Source organism: Nannospalax galili, unplaced genomic scaffold (assembly GCF_000622305.1).
Source record: "Nannospalax galili isolate Female #2095 unplaced genomic scaffold, S.galili_v1.0 scaffold687, whole genome shotgun sequence".
In the NCBI taxonomy this organism is placed as follows: domain Eukaryota; kingdom Metazoa; phylum Chordata; class Mammalia; order Rodentia; family Spalacidae; genus Nannospalax; species Nannospalax galili.
In genome coordinates, this window is record NW_008357456.1 from 756,827 (window position 1) to 770,530 (window position 13,704).

At 41.9% G+C, this 13,704-nt stretch overlaps 1 protein-coding gene across 3 annotated transcripts in view; it reads left to right on the forward strand.

Annotated features, from left to right (window-relative positions):
- The window catches only part of Ncald (neurocalcin delta), a 451,793-nt gene that overhangs the window by 93,792 nt on the left and 344,297 nt on the right, over window positions 1-13,704 (forward strand). The window contains exon 1 of one of the 3 annotated variants that reach the window (XM_008855097.3): window positions 1,271-1,383. The exons of 1 other annotated variant lie outside the window; for it this stretch is intronic. The gene's annotated coding sequence lies outside the window, so the exon portion shown is untranslated. Of the gene's footprint in view, window positions 1-1,270; window positions 1,384-2,564; window positions 2,582-13,704 lie in introns of those variants that run through there. One more of the 3 variants, XM_008855096.3, reaches the window with a different exon arrangement.

Sequence of the window (13,704 nt, forward strand, 5' to 3'; positions counted from 1 at the left end):
ATTCATTCAGAAATTTATCCCTATCTTCCTTCATTTCTTTGATTTCTTTGTGTGTTCTTTAAATTCACTGAACTCTTTTATCATGTTTATAATTGTTCTTTTGAGTTCCATGTCCTGCATTATCTCTAGGGGGTTCTCAATGTACTCCTCTAGAGGACTATTGATATTTGGTGGGGATATGTTATTTTGGTTTTTCATGTTATTATGTTTTTTCTGTGATTTTTGACCTGTGAGTTTCTTTTGTAGTTTCTGATTCTTGTGTGTGATGAAGGCCTTCAAGTCTAGGTCTGCCTTTTTTTGTGTGTGTACTTATGTGCCTTTGTGGTTTACTTTTCGGGCATGAAAAGCTGGTTCAAGCTTTTGGTTCTCTCTTTTGATTTTATATTGGAGTGGCTGGATTGCTTTTTTCTTTTGGAGTTTCCACAGAGGCCCAAATCAGATGAGGATCAGATGCTCTCAGGCTTTCTCCTAAGGTCTGGATCCCTCCAGGAAAGATGCTGTCCTCAGGAATTTTGGGGTTTGACTGGCCTGGGAGCAGGGCCCAGCAAAGATGCTGGTCTGGGGCAGCTCTTGGCCATGCCACCCTGAGTTGCAAAGGGAGATGGGGGCAGGAAGAGGCCCCAAGGTCTCCTGGGGATGGCAGGGGGGAACTGGGTTGGTGTGTATGCCAAGGATCAGGAAGCAGAGACATTGGCCCTGGTGTCCAGGAAAGAGGCTGGCGGGTAGTGTAGCCCAGTGAAGCAGAGGGAGCTGAGGGCTGGAGCAGGCCCAGCTGGCTCCTGGGGACCAGGAGAAGGAGCTGGGTTGGTCTGGATGCAAAGGATCACAAAGCAGTGGTGGTTTCCTCAGTGTCTGGGGTGCCAAGACAAGGAATAGGACAGTACCCAGGCTAGGAGGAGAGACAGGCGGGGTGGTGGGCTGGGAGATGGGAGGGTGAATGAGGCTGGGGGAGTCAAGGTGTGGAGGGTGCAATGCACTCACCCAGGAGAGATGCTGGAGGGTTGAGCAGGCTCAGGGAAGCAGAGAGAGGTGAGGGCGGGACCAGGCCAAGAGGGAGGAGGCCATAATTTTATCAGAACACTAGAACACTGCTTTATTTTAGTGTTTTCTGTGGCTGCTTTCTTGTCACACTGCACAGCTAAGGCATTTTGTCAGAGACTGTATAGCTTGCAGAGCCTAAAATATTTATTATCTGATTTTTGCAGGGGAAGTTCATCAAATCCGGTTCCATGCCAGATGTAGGAAAACAAATCTAATGAGGTGGCACGTGGCTTAGTCCATTTGGTAGCAGATGAGGAAAAGATGGAGCCTTTAAGTAGAATCAAGTTCCTGGATTAGAAGTGGATCTGACCACTTCAATTCCTACTTATGGTCTGAGATAATGTAAGTGAAAATACTTTGCAAGGGTGAAGCACTCTGTAAGAGAAAGGCCAACGCCTGCAGAGCTGTTATCAAAAGGTTGTCATGGTGGGTGGATCTGGTACGGGGGCAGTAAGGGGACTGTAAATGGAGGGCTGGAATTCGTAATTTTCTCTAGGCCCAAATGCACTAGATAGAAAGAGCATAACACAGTGGGAGTGTTTTTCCCTTTCATTTTCTGATATTTTCAGGCTGCAATCTCCACTTCTCATCGGGATTCATCTGCTGTAATTAACCAGATCTGGGGTACACATTCTCAACATACCAGAAGAACTGTATTATTTCTTTTAGAAAATTATCTTAAGCTACCAACCGTGAAATGCTTAGAAAACAGCTCTTTGTATAACTTTATAGAGTGCTTCTGAGAGCTCTTCCTGTTTACTTTGCTGCAGCCCGTTTGTAGGTAAAAATATTCTGGAGGTGCAGTTGTTGAGGCAAGCTGCCACTTTGAAATGTTCCTTCTTCCTCATTTAAGCCCTAGTTTACTTTAACTTTTATTGAAATTTCTTCCTTGACATAGATTTTCATTATTGTATAGAATGCATACCTTGCAGAAATTGTACTTCCTTTTAAAAATGTTTTATTCTATCTTATTTTATGCGTATGTGTATATTGCCTGCATGTATATAAGTGCACCTGTGTGGTGCAGTGCTCACAGAGGTCAGAAGAAGGCATTGGATCCCCTGGAACTGGAGTTACGGATGGTAGTGGGTGCTGGGTACTGAACCCGGGTCCTCTGCAAGAGCTGTCAATGCTCTTAACCACTGGGCTATTTCTCCAGTCCCCAAAATGGTAGTTTCTAAAAGAGTCGTATTTAAAAAACTTGGAACTAATGGAACATTATGCCAACCCTACACACTACAGTGTGGATTCTGAGTGAGGCACTATGACTTTTGACTTCTGTGTTCTGATAGTTTGGGTGTGGGCTGAGACTGTTCAAGCTTTGTGAAGTTGCTTTTGTTTTTTATTCTAGTTGTCTTTTCCCTAGTGCCCTAATGGAACACAGTGCTGTTGAGTAAGAGTGTTAGCTTGGAGGTCAAGTTCAAGCTCAGGAGGAACATGGGGTCAACAAGAATGGTTGATAAGAAGTCATCCAAGTGACGAAAGGAAGGAAAGAATTGTAGCACAGAAGAGATGGCTTGTAGATTTACAGCAATGAAAAGTGAGTGCAAATTCTTTTTGAGACAGGGTCTCCTTGTAGGCCCAGCTGGCCCGAAACTCATTACATAGACCTACTGGTCTTGAACTCACAGAGATCTGCCTGCTTCTGCCTCCCAGATTAAAGACATGTGCCACCACGCCCGGCCATGAGCACAAATTCTTAAGAACTAAAGTGAGCTAGGCCAATTGACAAGAGCTTGGAGACTTTCTGTGGGGAACCCCAAAGGCTGTAATCTGGTTACTACTGAACTTTTACTGGTACCATGAATTGAGGTGAGCGCTTGTCATTTATATGCATCTTACAGATGGAACATAAGGCATTAAGAGATTAAATAACCTTCCAAAGTTCACAAAAGTCCCAGGGATGGAGTCAGTATCCAAACCTAGCACCTAGCTCCAGAGAATCAGTGAGGTCAACTAAGCTTCACATGCACATGGAAGAAAAGACACATATTAGGATGCCCGGGAGACATTTGAGGGATGAGTTGGTGGAGGCTGGCCCGAGTCTCACATTCAAGCTCTCAATACTACTTTCAAATGAGATTATATAAATTCATTGTATTTTTTGGTAATTTTATGCCAAAAGTTGATATTTGCACATACACACACACACACACACACACACACACACACACACATGCACACCCACTGTATATAAACTATATCTAAACATTTTTATGTGTATAAGTGTTTTGCCAGCATGTTTGTAAGTGCATCCATTTCATGCAGTGCCTGCAGAGCCCAGAAGAGGGCACTGGATCCCTGGAACTGGAGTTACAGATGGTTGCTAGCTACCACATGGATGCTGGGAACTGAACCTGGGTCCTCTGCAAGCGCAGTAGGCACTCTTAACCACTGAGCCATCTCTCTAGGTTTTATTTATTTATTTATTTTTGAGACAGTCTCTCATGTAGCCCAGACTGACCTTGAAAATTTGTTTCCTGATCCTCCTGCCTCCACTTCCCAAATGCTGTAATCGCAGAGGTTTGCCCCTAAGCCTGATGACTTTGATCATGGGCTTGGGTTAGACAGTTTTGGCTTTGAGTCTAGCTGTGATGCCTACCAGTTGAGGGATCTTTCATGATTTTCATAGCAAAAGGGAACTTAGATATCCACTGCCGATAGATCTGAGAATTGAATTAAGGTATATGAAGTGCCGCACACACTATCAGCATGCAAGTTAGAGTTAAAGCTTTCCTTTTCTCCTCCTGTGAGATTAGAGGAAGGTCAAGGCTGTTAAAAGTATTGTGCACCTTTATTCTAACTCAGGCCTCTCTACCAGCTCAAGATTTGATGAAAAGAAAATGTTGTTAGGAGCTGGAAAGATGGCTCAGCAGATGAAAGCACTTGTCACTAAGCTAGCTGACCTGAGTTTGATTCCTGGCACCCATACAATGGAAAGAGAGAACCGACTCCCACAGTTGTGTTCTGACTTACATACATGCATTGTGGCATGCAGGTTCCCCTATATCCACATACATTGATATACAGAACAAGTAAGCAAATAAATGTAGGTTTTGTTTTGTTTTTTTTGTTTTTTTTTTTTTTAGAAAAAGGAAAAGTTGTGTTGAGGCTGCTGTGCTTTGAAAGGTAAAAAACAATCCTTTAACTTTTGATAGACTGGGTAATGAAAAGTACCTCTCTTTGGAAAGGTGTCATAGAAGTTATTGCTTTAAGGAGAAAAAGTATGTGTTTTTGTGTGCACACATGTGTACATAATCTTGTGATTATATATACCCACAATACATACAAATTCAGCTCATTTGCAAGTAGGTAACAATTAGCAGCTACTTAGAGCTATTTATAAACTTTCCCACTCTGGCATGATACAGCTCTGTCATCCAGCCAAGGGGCCTTTTGCTTGTTTCCTCTTCTCCTACTCTACAAGTGGAGGAAGGTGCTCACTTGGGTCCAGAGAAGGGGTCACTGAGCGACCTTAGAGATAAGAGACCACTCAGAGGGCATGGGGCAGAGAAGCCACATCTGAGTTGGTACAGAGTGAATGAAGGGTCACTTATTTGCTATAAAGAGGTGGGTGGAGGGTGGCTCAGCTTCTCCCCCTAGAAAGTGGGCCCTTTGCTGGGTTGTATTTTCCCACATTACTGTTTGCTTTTATTGAGGAAAACAGAGACAGGAGTTGCTTGAACAGTCAGTGTCTTTAGTGGAACCTGAATGCGAGTTTTATATTTATTTACTTGATTAGCATATACGATTATGTGTGAATGTATATGTACATATTGGTGTGTGTGTGTGTGTGTGTTATATGTGCACCTGTGTGCAGGTATGTGTGCCTGCCCATGTGCTTATGCAGAGGTCAGAAGAAGAAAGTACTGGGTGTCCTTTGTCACTCTGTCTTGATTCTTTGAGGTAAGGTCTCTCCCTGATCCTGGAGCTCATATTTTTCATGCTAGGCTGGCATCCAGCAAACCTCGGCAATCCTACTGTCTCTGCCCTCCTCAGTGCTGGGGTTATAGTATGCATAGGACCACATTCAGCTGTTCACATGAGTGCTGGGATCTGAACTCAGGTCCTCATGCTTGCACAGCTAGCTGGCCCATCTCTGATTTATCTGATCCATGGATCTATCTCTCTATCCTTTAGCTTGATTATTTTCTTAATAAAGTAACAACAGCAGATCTCTGAATAGCCTAAAACCCTGGCATTATTATTGATCAGCTAATAAGTTATTATTATTTTTTCTTAACTGGAAATTTTACTTAATATTCTGTCTCAGAATTATTGGATGCTTGAAAAAAACTTCATTCCATCCATTTTTCTCCTCAAGGGCTCTCTGTTCATTATGATCCTTAGACGTCTTAGGAATTCTAATCTATAAACTACTCAAATCTTCTCAGAGGCAGACAGGAATAAATCTTAAGTAAATATAAATATAGTATCATATGCCCAAGTGAGCAGAGTCTCAAAACCATAAATATAATTGAATTCTAGTTAGCCACTTGAGCCCATGCTTTGGTTTAAACCGTAGATATATTTGTTTTTAGAGATGGAAGGATTCTCTGCTGTACATTTTTTCTTTCTTCAGAGTCCAATCTAGGGCACTAAGTAGAAAAGTTTTAAAAAATGATAAAGACAATTTATTCTCAAGTCTCTCGTAAGCAGCTTGTTTGGGTATCTATTGAAATGGGAAGCATGTGCAGGCTTCTTCTCACATGTGTGTGCACACAGAGAGACAATGGATCAGAGTGTGGAAAGAGCACAGCTCCTCTCCATGCTCGAGAAGCAGACTTATGTTTGGATCTCTGTTCCACGGCTTCTGGGCTATGGGAGCTCAGTTCCTTCAACTGAAAGATGGGACTACTAATAGTTCTTACCAAGTAAGAGTGCTGTGAAGAATTAAAGTTCAATGACTGGCATGCTTTGTTATGATTTCCTTTATCATCATGATTGGTGATATGCCCCATGGTAAATGCTCCCTGTCTGCACTAATGGAATAGTTGCATGTTATATGTGACCATTTACATGTAAGTTAATTAAGATAAAATGAACCTAAAAATTCAGTTTCTTGGTTCATTAGCCACATCTCAAAGGCTCAGTCCCACACATGGCCAGCCAGTGGCTGCTGTGTTGGGCAATGATAATACAGAACCTCTCCATCCTTCCAGAAAGTTCCATGAGACAGCCCTCCTCTGAAGTCTACTCAATAGCATTACAAATACATATGCCCAGTCATCTTTCAAATATTGTCTAATTAGTGTAATTAGCACACATCAGATATGACCTGCTAGCATTTAAAAGTATATGTTGTGAAATAAATTAAGATAAATGAATAATATAAAAATGTGGCTGGCGGATGAGATTTTTCTACCCGGTAGAATCAGCTGGGCTGTGTACTGCTTAGACATTGCTCTTCTAGTTTGTAAGAGATCGCTAACAGCACATGTGAGAGTGTGTGGGTGACTAATGGTCTGACAGAGCAGCCTAAACGGATAAGTAGAGATCCAATGTTGTAAAAGAAAGCCTGCTATCATCTTAGTAAAAGGATGGATTTCTTTTTTTCCCTCAGAGAATTCTAAAAGACCTAGGAGGTTTTACTGTACATTATTCTCAACTGACAATGTAGAGTTCATAGATACTTGGCGTAGTATCAGGGAACATCAGTTCAACAGTGAATTATTATAATAGACCGTCAGCTATGACATCTAAAAATACATATCATGAGATGGATTCAGATTAAAAAGCAAAATTAATCAGAGCATTCCTTATTTGTAGAATACTTGAAGTAATTTTGATCACATATGCTAATTATTTGGAGAAATTATTATATAGCTTTAATGTTATCTAAACATTTGTCTCTAGACCAGTGCTTAGCATGTTACAGGCTCAACAACCATTTGTGAACTTTGTGAGTTCCTAGAAATGATTGACAGAAACATAAAATGCAGCATCATTTTAAACGATGGACGGCAACCAATTAGTGGTCATGGAACCAGTTTAGTGGGTCATGACCAGCATTTAAAAGATGGAGTGAAATATATAAATATAAATATAAATATAATGGAAGACGAACAGAGTACATTCGAAATATTAAGGAAAAATAGTGTGTTAGAAAATGTTTGCTTTAGATACATATGCATGTATGCAATGAGATGCAATAAATATTTCTTTGCCATGAACTATGGTAAAACTGTTTAAAAGTCAGTGTTGTAGAGAAAATTCAGTTAATTGGACAGTTGGACCTCATGTTGATGATAATGACGATAATGATGATGATGTTGATGGTGATGACAACAACTTGTGTGTTCATCATGGGCTAGTGGGGTTTTTCATACAAGCCAAATTTTATTTGAAAATATTATGCATAGTTCAATGATGCAATAAAGAATAAAGTAAAAGGGTTTTCTAATTTCATTCTTATGAACAGCCAGTAGACTTATAATAGTGCCAGTTTCAGTGTGTGCCCTTGCATTTCAGTGAGGTTAAAGTATTGTTTGCAAGGTCACACAAAGGGCATTAGTTGAGTTGAGACTTGAACTGACTTGCTGTCTGCAGGGTTAATGGACTAGAATTGTCCTGTTATGCTTTTGGATCCCCTACAGCAAAGCAGTGCTCAACCTCTACATCATTGTTTTCATGACCCTGCTACCTGTGCACAGCCAAGAGAAGCAAAAGGAGATGAAACTAAGCTTGATTCCCTTTAGTCATGGGCCAGTCTCATGACAGCAGTCCAGTAGAGCAGAAAGCCCTGAGTTGAGAGATACAGAGGGCTAAGTCTGATGTTGGGCAGCTGCTAACCTTTTTGAGCCTTGGCTTTCTCTTCACCTTCTTTGCAGAACTGTTGTCTGATGAGGGAACAGTGCCCTCAGATCACTACAATGTCTTGGCACTGTTCTAAGCACTGCTGATATATTAGCAGATTGAATCCTTACTGAACTTACCACTAGGTCCTGTTAACATTCCTGTTAACATCCCTGTTTTACTAGTGCTTGAAGCCCACATAAATTCATGAGGCTTTGTTGGAATTCAGCGCATGTAGAACTGCTCAACAGCTATATTCTCACCATGACACCAAAGATTTTCTATCTATCTTAGAGGAGTCCTTAAATTTTCCTGATTCAGTTTTTTGGTCCCCTTCCCTCCAAAAAAAACCCTCCCTCCCTTCCTGTCTCCTCCCCTTCCCTTCCCTCCCCTCTTTCTGTTTCACAGTTCTGGGAATCAAACCCAAGGCCTTGCACACAGTATGTAAGCACGCACCCACTGCATTACATCCCCAGCCCTGTTTGACATTTTCTGAGTCCCTTCTGACTACTCATGGACTTGCTTTTGAGCTTGTAGAAATGTCCATAATATTGTCATGCTGTCACTTCCACTGTTGCTAGCTCCATTTGTGGAATGACAACAGCTCTTTCCTTAGTACCTGCGTAAGCTAAGTTCTCCCAGGCTGAAGGAGCAGTTTCCCAAATATCCCTTTTCAGAGCCCATTTATGTGTGTTCTGTGATCCTCTTTTGAGGATTATGATTTTTATCAGTTTAATAATAATAAATATTTTTCTTCCTGTTTTTATTAGTATTAAATTTATTCTTCTTAAATTATTAAAAATTGTTTAAAAATAATGTATGTAGTAACTTTCCATAGCTTTACCATATTTTTTTTAAAACAAAGGCTATAAATGGCTGCAAGGGAAAATATGTTGAAATCCCAAGTGTAGGTACTCAGAGAGTCTGGTAATGTTTTAATTTCAGTCATTTGAGGCCAACTAGAGTTGGAACAAATGCTTGACTTGTTTTTTTCTCCCAGTTAGACATGTAACCAGAGTCCCAGAGCTTAGAAACAGCTACCAGATGTAAACAGCCACCAGATGTAAACAGCCACCAGATGTCTTCTTTCTGGAATGGCCTTTACTTCAGGTAGAGACAGAAAAGCAAAGAAAAATGAGCAGTTATATAATGATCTCTTTCTGACTCTTCTGTTTAACTCCAGACTGATTTAATGTACCATGTGCAGCTTTTAAAGAGATGCTCTGTGTGGAGTCAGAGAGCAGTTGCTCACCTCCAAACAGCTTACCTTCCATACTTCATATTTCAGTTCACTCCCTTAAGTCTAAACTAGCCCCTCACCCCGTTTCTTAACTTTTCTCAACTCCAGATAGTTTATTTTTTTTATTATTTATTTATTATTTATTTTTTGGTCTTTTTGAGACAGGGTCTCCCTGTAGCCCCAGCTGGCCTGGAACTCACTTTATAAACCAGGCTGGCATTGAACTCACAGAGATCCACCTGCCTCTGCCTCTCAAGTGCTAGGACTAAAGGTGTGCGCCACCACGCCTGGCAGACCCACTTTATTTTTATAGTGTTTTGTTCACATCCAGATTTTCAGCTTGTGATAGCCTGGTTAGTGTTTAATCAAGAACACAGACACATGTTGTTCGGTTAACAAGACAAGGTGAGACCGTTCTACAGGGACATTTTCAGAAAGCTGCAGAAAAAGCATCAAAAAACAAAACTAAATGAAACCTCCAAACCACAAAGCCTCATGCTCTAGAAAAGTTTCCACAATTTAAACTTTATTGAAATATTATTTTAAAATGGGGGTGGCTTAAGAATACACGTGGGCTGTATGCTAACTTGGAAATGCATTTGAAATGTTCTTTACTCCGTGGGGCAAAAATAAGATCAGAAGAAGCCAGTGTAGACCGTATGATCCCTACTGAGAGGTGAGGGTTAGGAGATGCATTCATTGGGGATATGTTTCCTTGATTTTATTTGTTGTGGGCATGGCTGGACCACACACAAGCTCTGTCACTGTTTCCTTCACTGTCTTCCACCTCAGCTACTTATCTGAGTCCTCCCTATTGGAGTGCAAGGATGAAGGGAGTCAGTGAATTTGACTTGGAATCACTGAGGTTAGATGGCTTTACACTCTGTGTACGAAGGTGTTTAAGGATAGCTTCTTTTCCTCCTAGGTGATTTTTGTGGATTTTTCAGAGTTCCCTGTGATACTCTCTCCTTTCCTTGGTTCATGATTTTGCCTCTGGTCTTTATTTACGCCTTCACTCCAAGGAATCTGGGAATCACTTCTAGTTTTCATCTGTTGAGGTCTCAGAAGCATCTGGGAGACCCTGCAAGACAGGACCTAACATGATTTCACACCAGCTCTCTCTCCAGTGTATAGCCTACATCTCTCCCATGAGAAACATCCAGGTGTTTGTTGACTGAGTGTAGGCTCAGTGGAGGCATTTCCTCTCCATTGCTATCTTTCTGTGCAGCCCAGTGTGCTGTTCCAGCTTCCTCTTGGATTTCCAGAACATGCTGACTGGAGTCTTCTGAACTCACAGGTCAACAGGGATGGCAGTTTTCAGAAAGCAGTTCTTGTTTTGATTTTGTCTTTGAGCTCTCATGCCTTTGCCTATGGGGTCTGCAATCCCTGTAACAAACTGGCTTTTGAAAGAGCCTACTACTGTCTGGGTCCAGGGTCCCAACAATCTAGAAGCTCCAAGTCATACCTGGCCAGTTGGTGGTTTTGTGCTGGTGTTTTCCTTAAGTCTCTTCAGCGTAGTAAAAGGCAAGCCGTCTAGCCTGGTTCCTTTCGGTTTCTGATTTCTTCCCAGAGTTGAGGTTCACCTCTTCTACCTTTGCCTCATCCAGGAACTTTTCAGAATCTTCCGAGTGAATGAAGGTAAGCGGAAATAAGCCAACATGCCTTTGTGTGAATGGAAGGTAAGATAAAGTGCTTTTAATAGCAATTTCCATTTCCTTTATCAGTGATTTTTTGGGCGGGGAGGGACTTTTGGAAATTTGAAAAAGATAGGTCAGAGAGGCAGGACCCACCTGTCTTTGTGTTCTTATCTCCAACCCAGGAAATGGTTTGAGCCAGGGTTTCATTTTCAAGGAGATGAGAGAAAGCAACCAATTGTGTTCCTGCTGCCTTTTGGAAGTGTGCAACCAACTCATCCATTCTGGCCTGAGCTCTCTCTGGAGAGCTTCACCGCCAGGGGTTGGAGCTCTTGTCTATCAGCTACAGGTTCCCTTTCTCTGAGATAAGGACAATCTCGCTGTTGTAGAACCTGTTAAAAAGTTAAGCTGTGTCCTTTATGGGAAGCAACAAAGCTAAGGTCACTTCCCTAAAGTGTTAGGATAATATGATTGATAAGAATGTCAATAAACACTCATCCAGTGCCCACCAAGGCTAGACTTTATATAAAACCACCGAAGTCTCTCAACCTTCTAGGAAGATGTTCCCAGGAATCCGAGGTGGAGGTTGACATACTGTCTTCAGCCCATCTGGTGGGCAGTGGAAGAATGGGGAGCCAAATCCAGGCTTCCTGGCTTCAGAATCTTTGTTCTTAATCCCTGCTCCCCAGCCTCCATCACAGTGATGTCAAATTCAAATGAAACTGTGTCTAAAGGCTAAGTAGCTTCTGAATTCGTAAACAAATGTGACTTATCACTCTTAAGGCTTTTTAGGGATAAAAGTTCTAGACATGAATTCCTTTCCTTGAAGTTGTGTTATTTCCCTCTGAAGGCAGTGGGATAATATCAACGGCACATGCTCTGGCAATGACCATTACATTCCTTTGCTGTTTGTTTGAGACAAGATCTCATTATACATCCCAGGCTGGCCTTGAAATCATCACCCTCCTGCCTTATCCTCCCAAGCGCTGGAATTCCTGGTGTGAGCTATTGCTGGGTAACAAATTACTACAACATATGGCTTGAGTTTATGAAGCACAAATTTACAATCTCATAGCTTTTGGGAGTTCACCACAGGTTAGCTAGGTGATCCAGGTTTCGATAGGCAGAAACAATGTGGCAGCTGGGTTATAATTCTCAGCTGAGCCTCAAGATCCTTTTTGCGGGCCAGGCATGGTGGCACATGCCTTTAATCCCAACACTTGGGAGGCAGAGGCAGGCAGATCTCTGTGAGCTCGAGGCCTGCCTGGTCTCCATAGCGCATCCAGGTCAGCTGGGGCTACAGGGAGACCCTGTCTCACCACCCCCCCCAAAAGATTATTTTTGCAGCTCAGGTGGTTGGCAGATTTCATTGAATTAAGTTGGAGCACTCAAGTCCCTGTTTCTTGTTGGCTGCTGCTGGGGTCCCTCTCATTACCTACAGGCACGTGTAGTCACCCATGACAGTTTGCAGCACATGTTTACTTTCTTCCAGGTTAGTTGGAATGTGCTTCTCTGATTTCTGATCCCTCTCTTGTCAGAGATTTTGATTTATAAAGTGCAATCAACATTATATATTCTTTGTTCTCATAGAGAGGGAAACCAGAAAACCCTATAGCATAGATAAAAACAGAACTTAACTAATACAGAGCAGCAATTTGTCCCCAAATGCTCACGCTAAGGATTCTAAGTTCTGGGCTTAAGGCAGTGATCTGACAGCAACACTTATGATAATACTGGGAGCGCTTTTGCATTTGTTATGATAGATATATATTGTGAAAAATTGTTAAACTAGAAGCAAAAGGTAGGCCATTAATCTGCATATCTGGATAACAACTGCTGATATTTTTACATATATGTGAATGATCTGTACATGCTAAATATATTCAACACATATGAACTGTAGTTTGGTAGCCTTATTTAAAAATATTGTGTAGTTATGCTTTGAAAAGTTTTGCACCAAGTATGTGCCTGGTGTTTGTGGAGGCCAGAGAAGGCATTGGATCTCCTGGAACTGGAGTTATAGATGGTTGTGAGCCACCCCATAAGTACTGGAAACCGAACCCAGGTCCTCTGCAAGAACAAGTGCTCTTAATCACTGAGCCCATCTCTCCAGCCCATGTTTTCAGATTTTTAAAAAAACTATTTATGGAGCTGGAGAGATGACTCAGCAGTTAAAAGCACCGGCTGCTCTTGCAGAGGACCCGGGTTCAATTCCCAGCACCCACATGGCAGCTAACAATCGTCCATAATTCCAGTTCCAGGGGATCTGACTCCCTCTTCTGAACTCCATGGACACTGCATGACATGGGTGCACTTATACACATGCAGGCAATACACTCATACACATAAAATAAAAACAGTAAATAAAATATTGAAAAAAAATTAAAATTATATATTTGTGTGTGTGCATATGTATTCACACAAGTAAGTGTGTGGGAACATTCTTTTTTGTGTAGAGGCCAGAGGTCAATGTTGAGTATATTTCTCTATTGCTCTCCACCGTATTTTTTGAGACAGAACTGAACCTGGAGCTTGCCATTTTGAGTTGTTTGCCTGGTTAGCAAGCCCCTGGGATCTACTTGTCTCCACACACCCCAGAACTAGGGCTGTAGACGCATGTCACTGCACCCAGCTTGCATGTGTGAGTGGGGATCCGAACTCTGATTCTCATACTTGTACAGAAGGCACTTTACCCACTGAGCCATCCCCCCCTTGAGATTTTATCATGTTAGTAAACATTCTTCCATAGAATGGTACAGCACTGGGGCTGGAGAGATGGCTCAGCGGTTAAGAGCACTGACTGCTCTTGTAGAGGACCTGGGTTAGATTTCCAGAACCCACATGGCGGCTATGAATCATTTTTAACTCCAGTTCGAGGGGAATCCGAAGCTCTCTTCTGACCTCGGTGGCATTGCATGACACAGGTGCACTCACATACATGCAGGCAATACACTCATTTAAAAAAAATAAACAAAGAATGGTACAGGGCTTAGG